The sequence below is a fragment of the Oryx dammah genome, unplaced genomic scaffold (assembly GCF_014754425.2).
Source record: "Oryx dammah isolate SB20612 unplaced genomic scaffold, SCBI_Odam_1.1 HiC_scaffold_15, whole genome shotgun sequence".
Classification (NCBI taxonomy): Eukaryota; Metazoa; Chordata; class Mammalia; order Artiodactyla; family Bovidae; genus Oryx; species Oryx dammah.
Window position 1 is genome coordinate 26138703 of NW_024070199.1, and position 7843 is coordinate 26146545.

The following is a 7843-nucleotide window of genomic DNA, read 5'->3' on the forward strand; positions in this document are numbered from 1 at the left end:
CTAGGAGGCTCATAACTTTCCTTCCAAGAAGTAAGCGTTTTTTAATTTTATGATTGCAGTCAGTATCTGCAGTGATTTTGGAGCCTCCCCCAAAAAAGTCTGTCTCTGTTTCCACTGTTTCCCCATCTATTTGCCATGAAGTGATGGGACTGGATAACCTTAGTTTTCTGAATGCTGAGCTTTAAGTCAACTTTTTCACTCTCCTCTTTCACTTTCATCAAGAGGCTTTTTAGTTCCTCTTCAATTTCTGCCATAAGGGTGGTGTCATCTGCATATCTGAGGTTATTGATATTTCTCCCAGCAATCTTGATTCCAGCTTGTGCTTCTTCTAGTCCAGCATTTATCATGATTTACTCTGCATGTAAGTTATATAAGCAGGGTGACAATATACAGCTTTGACATATTCCTTTCCCTATTTGGAGCCAGTCTGTTTTTCCATGTCCAGTTCTAACTGTTGCTTCTGACCTGCATATAAGTTTCTCAAGAGGCAGGTCAGGTGGTCTGGTATTCCCATCTCTTTAAGATTATCCATAGTTTATTGTGATCCGCAGAGTTAAAGTCTTTGGAATAGTCAGTAAAGCAGAAATAGATGTTTTTCTGGAACTCTCTTGCTTTTTAGATGATCCAGCGGATGTTGGCAATTTGATGTCTGGTTCCTCTGCCTTTTCTAAAACCAGCTTTAACATCTGGAATTTCACAGTTCACGTACTGTTGAAGCCTGGCTTGGAGATTTTGAGCATTACTTTGCTACCATGTGAGATGAGTGCATTTATGCGGTAGTTTGAACATTCTTTGGCTTTCTTTGGGATTGGAATGAAAATTGATCTTTTCCAGTCCTGTGGCCACTGCTGAGTTTTCCAAATTTGCTGGCATATTGAGTGCAGCACTTTCACAGCATCATCTTTCAGGATTTGAAATAGCTCAACTGAAATTCCATCGCCTCCACTAGCTTTGTTTGTGTGATGCTTCCTAACACCCACCTGACTTGCCATTCCAAGATGTCTCGCTCTAGGTGAGTGATAGCATCGTGATTATCTGGGTCATGAAGATCTTTTTTGTACAGTTCTTCTGTGTATTCTTTCCACATCTTCTTAAAATCTTTTGCTTCTCTTAGAGCCATACCATTTCTGTCCTTTATTGAGCCTATCTTTGCATGAAAATTTCCCTTGGTATCTCTAATTTTCTTGAAGAGATCTCTAGTCTTTCCCATTCTGTTCTTTTCCTCTATTTCTTTGCATTGATCACTGAGGAAAGCTTTTTTAATCTCTCCTCGCTATTCTTTGGAGCTCTGCATTCAAATGGGTAAATCTTTCCTTTTCTCCTTTAGTTTTCACTTCTCTTCTTTTCATACCTATTTGTAAGGCTTCCTCAGACAGCCATTTTGCTTTTTTGCATTTTTTTTCTTGGGGATGTCTTGCTCCCTGTCTCCTGTACAATGTCATGAACCTCTGTCCATAGTTCATCAGGCATTGTGTTTATCAGATCTAGTCCCTTAAATCTATTTCTCACTTTCACTGTATAAGGGATTTCACTATATAAGGGATTTGATTTAGGTCATATCTGAATGGTCTAGTGTTTTCCCCTACTTTCTTCAATTAAGTCTGAATTTGGCAATAAGAAATTCATGATCTGAGCCATAGTCAGCTCCCAGTCTTGTTTTTGCTGACTGTATAGAGCTTCTCCATCTTTGGCTGCAAAGAATATAATCAATCTGATTTTGGTGTTGACCATCTGGTGATGTCCATGTATAGAGTCTTCTCTTGTGTTGTTAGAACACCCTCTTCCAGCTGTCCCTGGCTGAATAAAATTATGACCAATGCAACAACACTTTCTTCTTTATTCACTTTGATGGAGATAGTGTGAGAATTTTGTTCACTTATATGGAGTCTATATTAATGTGAAGAAGGCTGAGTGCTGAAGAATTGATGCTTTTGAACTATGGTGTTGGAGAAGACTCTTGAGAGTCCCTTAGACTGCAAGGAGATCCAACCAGTCCATTCTAAAGGAGATCAACCCTGGGATTTCTTTGGAAGGAATGATGCTAAAGCTGAAACTCCAGTACTTTGGCCACCTCATGAGAAGAGTTGACTCATTGGAAAAGACTCTGATGCTGGGAGGGATTGGGGGCAGAAGGAGAAGGGGACGACAGAGGATGAGATGGCTGGATGGCATCATGGACTCGATGGACGTGAGTCTGGGTGAACTCTGGGAGATGGTGATGAATGGGGAGGCCTGGCCTCCTGTGATTCATGGGGTCGCAAAGAGTCGGACACGACTGAGCGACTGAACTGACTGAACTGAACTGAAGCATCTTTCCGGAGAAGACAATGGCACCCCACTCCAGTACTCTTGCCTGGAAAATCCCATGGATGGGGGAGCCTGGTGAGCTGCAGTTTATGGGGTCGCTAAGAGTCAGACACGACTGAGCGATTTCACTTTCACTTTTCACTTTCATGCATTGGAGAAGGAAATGGCAACCCACTCCAATATTCTTGCGTAGAGAGTCCCAGGGATGTGGGAGCCTGGTGGGTTGCTGTCTATGGGGTCACACAGAGTCGGACACGACTGAAGCAACTTACCAGCACCATGCCAAACACTGTATTGAGTAAACACTCTAGTGCAGAAGTAAAATCAGTAAATAACCCATAATAATTGATACAGATTTATTTATGTATTAAGTATAACATAAGAAATATATTCATGGGCACATAGAAAATTTTCTTATTAACTGGGGCTTCCACTGTTAAAGTCCTTAACTAAAGGGTCTTTAAAGTCAATTACATTTTATAAGATAAAGGGAATAGAGTAAGAAGAGCTAAAGGAATTTGCTGAGTCAAAAATGAGAGCCTCTTATGTTGTTTTGTGAAATAATTAAATCATGTGATGCCTGTTGGGACATTATAAAGAAAACTTTTCTTGTCAGATGTTATTAATCTTGGAATGGCAAAGAATTTGGCTTGACTTTATTTGGAGACCATTGAAAATATTCATAATTTAATAATTTAATATTCAGCAAAATACTTCTAATCTCTGTATTACCATATGTGTTAATGTAGAAAGGAGCAACAAGAAGATGTGCTAAGGAAAAGAAAACTTAAACTCTGGCCATGATTAAAGAGTAAAAATGTTGGCCAAATAAAGCATGTTATAGAGAGAAGCTGAATAAATTAACAGTAAAATAACGTTGACATTTTCTTAACAAAATCTAGGGACTGGGCTAAGCTATTCATAAGAATCATTTTACTTAACTTTCACATGAAACAAATTTTTTGCTTTTTCAGAGTTGGAGAGCAGACCTGATCATCTGAAGGTCATGTGGCGATCATGGGATTCAGGGAGGTTTCAATGCACTAATTCTAACTGTATCAGGGTTTACATGTGTGTGTTTAGTCGCTAAGTTATGTCCAACTCTTTGTGACCTCATAGACTATAGCCCGCCAGACTCTTCTGTCCATGGGATTCTCCAGGCAAGAATACTGGAGTGTGTTGCCATTTCCTACTTCAGGGGATCTTCCCAACACAGGGATCAAACCCGAGTCTCCTGTGTCTCCTGCATTGCAAGCAGATTCTTATAAAAATTCTAAAATCATGAAACAGTGAAACTGAGATGTTAAAGATTATCTAATACAAGCATTAGGTGTTTATGGTTATTAAAAAATCCTGATAAGTAACTATTCAGTATGAAATAAACATTTTTATTGTAAGATCTGGGTATTTTGATGGTTGGAGTGTTTGTTTTGCTGTGAAACCAAATATTTTTCCAACAGTTTCAAGCAGTTATTTTTCTTCATTATTCTGATGATATATAAAATAAACCCAATAACTCTTAAATAAAGCAATATGTTGAACTATAAGATAACTATCAGGTGTCACATAAGTGTGTATTTTGCTGGAAAAGTATCCTCAGTTATTTCAGCATTCTAGTGGAAAATATTTGATCATTTTGAAGTTTTCCAATTTTTTTTTTCTGTCACATAAAGCATTGCACCCTGAACTGAACACATTAAACCAACCATTGCTTGAGTTTTAAGTAAGAATATGAATTTCCATTTTCTAGAATCTACTCATTGTCTGTACAATTGTAAACTAAAAGTGAGTTGATTTTTAAACAAAGAACACATCCCAAAGTTAACCAATGCTGAATTTAAATTAAAATTTCTAATTGTATTTGTGTGTACTCTACTAATCCACATCTCTATCATCTTTGAATTCCATAGTGAACATTTGCAAAATACATGATTATATTAATAAAAAAGACCAGAATAAATGAGACCTAGTATTTGTCTTCAAAAATGCATCTTGTATTTTGGGGGAATGTAAATAGGTTTCTCACCTCTTCCATTAACCATGAAGTGCAAATTGCATGGAATAAATTATATACATTGATCCCCTAGTCACAGTGGTGGAATACATGACCTATATTGAAGTCATTATATTCCAAACCCCAAGATTGTTAAAATTAGAATAAAGGAGGAAGGTTCCTGAGTCTGGAAATGCCACTGAGGTATAAGAATGATGTCTGCCATGAAGCTATGTTCCTGCCCTCTGGAATCAAAGTCCAGGGAAAAGGAAGTTGGGACATTAAAGCCATAGATCTCAGGTGAAATGATATAGTTTCCCATTCCTTTAGATATTTCAGGTTATGATCCTAGTAAGGAAAATAGCTGAGAATAATACAATTACTTTTCATAGATTTATGAATCCTCTGTTAATTTATTAGAGAAAGCACACACTACTCTTAAATATTCTCAGTGAAATAAAAATACAATGCCATTTTACATGAATATTATTAAGACATACATAAAGAACATGGGAAGAAAGAAAAAGTCCTCAGAGGTCTCAATAGTACTGTTCACTCTGATTTTAAAAAATCTATGAGTTGGTTTTTTCTCTTAAAATGTTATGAAGTATCTTAATTATAAATTTCATGAAGTTTGTATATTTTTCCTCTGTTCAACTAGGATCATTTTTTTGTCTCAGAGGAGCAGGAGAGACTCAGGAGACCCTTGCATCGAGTCTGTTTTGATGAGGGATCAAACAATGACCTTCCCAGAATTGCTCTCCCCAGTACCCACTCACAGGAGCCCATGTGCCCACAGACACTCACACACATGCACACATGGGCATAAAATCTACTCATTTTCTCTTTCAACATAGGACTGATTGAGAAGATAATGGGCCCTGGAAATCACTCCTCAGTGACTGAGTTCATTCTTGCTGGGCTCACAGAACAGCCACAACTCCAGCTGCCCCTTTTCCTCCTCTTCCTAGGAATCTATATGGTCATGGTGATGGGGAACCTTGGCATGATCACACTGACTGGGCTGTTTGCACCTGCACACCCCCATATATTATTTCTTCACCAACTTGTCCTTTATTGATCTCTGTTAGTCCACTGTGATTACCCGCAAAATGCTGGTGAACTTTATGACAGAGAAGAATATTATCTCCTATCCTGAATGGATGACTCAACTTTATTTCTTCATCATTTTTGCTATTTCAGAAAGTGACATGCTGGCTGCAATGGCATATGACCACTATGTTGCCATCTGCAACCCCTTGCTTTACAATGTCACCATGTCTTATCACATCTGCTTATAAACTTATGGGAGTTTATATTTTGGGCATCACTGGATCCACAATTCATGCAGGATTTATGTTGAGACTCCTTTTCTACAAGAACAATGTGGTTAATCATTATTTCTGTGATCTCCTCCCACTCTTGGAGCTATCCTGTTCCAGCATCTATGTTAATAAATTATTGGTTATATTATTAAGTGCATTTAACATTTTAATTTCTGTCTTAGTTATCTTGATTCCTACATCTTCATCATCTCCAGCATCCTCCAGATCCACTCCAAGGAGGGCAGGTCCAAAGCTTTCAGCACCTGCAGCTGTCACATCTCAGCTGTTGCTATTTTCTATGGATCTACTGCATTCATGTACCTGAAGCCATGATCAGTCAGCTCTATGGGCCAAGGGAAAGTGTCCTCTGTGTTTTACATCATCATTGTGCCCATGCTAATGCCCCTGATCTACCTTCTATGAATAAGGACGTCAGATTTGCACTGAAAAAAATTCTAGACTGTGCAAAACATATATGAACAGAGACAATATCATGGTGGCATATCAGTTATTTGGACTGCCAAGAAATCCCAATTCATAATTATCTAGAATATATTTAATAGAAAAAACTCTATCCTTAATTGATCCCTTTGTAATAGGTGTAACTTGTTTTCCAACAAATATATTATTTGAACTCTAAGAGGTGAATTATTTGGTAATTAAGTCAGAACTAATAAGCAATAGAGAAGATAATTTGAAATTAATACAAATTCCAAGATGTTGCAGCTAATGTTCCCTAGTTCTGAATCCATTAGGAGACCCATTCAAATTTGTATGTCTCTCTGTTGTTGTTCATTTACTCAGTCATGTCCAACTCTTTCTGACCCCAAGGACTGCAGCATGCCAGGCTTCTCTGTCCTTCACCATCTCCTGTTGCTCAGATTCATGTCCATTGAGTTGGCAATGCCATCCAACCACTGACCATCTTGTCCTCTGTCATCCCCTTCTCCTCCTTATTTCAATCTCTCCCAGCATCAGGGTCTTTTCCAATGAGTTGACTCTTTGCCTCAGGTGGCCAAAGTATGTTTCTCTGAGTTTACTCCAGTTTTATTTTCATATTATGTTTCATTATGTTAAGTATTAGACCTCCTTAGTTCGAAGTTTCAAATTTCATGAGGTCTATAGCTGTGATTTTGTAATTCTTTTATTCCAGTTTAAATATCATTGAGTGGTAAAATTCTTTCTTTTTTAAAAATTTAAATTTATTTATTTTAATTGGAGGCTAATTACTTTACAATATTGTATTGGTTTTGCCATACATCAACATGAATCCGCCATGGGTGTACACATGTTCCCCATCCTGAACCCCCCTCCCACCTCCCTTCCTGTACCATCCCTCTGGGGCTGGTGCACTGGGATGACCCAGAGGGATGGTAAAATTCTTTCTAAACTCAACATTCAAAAAACTAAGATCTTGGCTACTGGTGCCATCACTTCATGGCAAATAGATAGGGAACAAGTGGAAACAGTGACTAATTTTATTTTCTTGGGCCCCAAAATCCATGCGGACAGTGACTGTGGCCACAAAATTAATAGATACTTGTGCCTTGAAAGAAAAGCTATGATTAACCTAGACAGCAGATGACCCAGAGGGATGGTACGGGGAGGGAGGAGGGAGGGGAGTTCAGGATGGGGAACACATGTATACCTGTGGCAGATTCATGTTGTTGTATGGCAAAACCAATACAATATTGTAAAGTAATTAACCTCCAATTAAAATAGATAAATTTATATTAAAAAGAAGCATATATAACACATACATCTCTATATTTTTCCTCAGCATTTCCCTTTTAGTAGTAGAGGAAAATAAAGTCATCAGTTTCCTAGTTAGTCTTTATGGGGTGTCAATATCCAGCTGATGCAGACCACACATTAAATATTTTGAATATTAGTATTAATATGTGTCAAGTCTTATGAATACATCCTAATGTCTAAGTAGAATTAGCAAAGATCAATGAGAATAAAAAGTTTCAAATCTGACACACAAAGGTTTTCCCTTCTGATTTTCTACTTACTCCTCATGGGCAATTACTTTAGAAAATTCCTTTAGTGTATGTCTTTAAAATTTCCCAAAGTTTGAACTTTAAATTAGCTTTACAGAGAAGTCCTTGGAGCTCAAACAAAATCTATCACATCCTTGTTTACAATACATAATCTTACAAAAGCAAAGCACCACATATATTAAACACTGGTGAGTCAATGGGTAAAAGAGAAATTT

General features: G+C 37.7%; 1 pseudogene; it reads left to right on the forward strand.

Moving 5' to 3' along the window:
* The first annotated feature begins 5174 nt into the window (after positions 1-5174).
* Positions 5175-6104, forward strand: LOC120874360 (annotated as a pseudogene).
* Positions 6105-7843: the final 1739 nt, after the last annotated feature.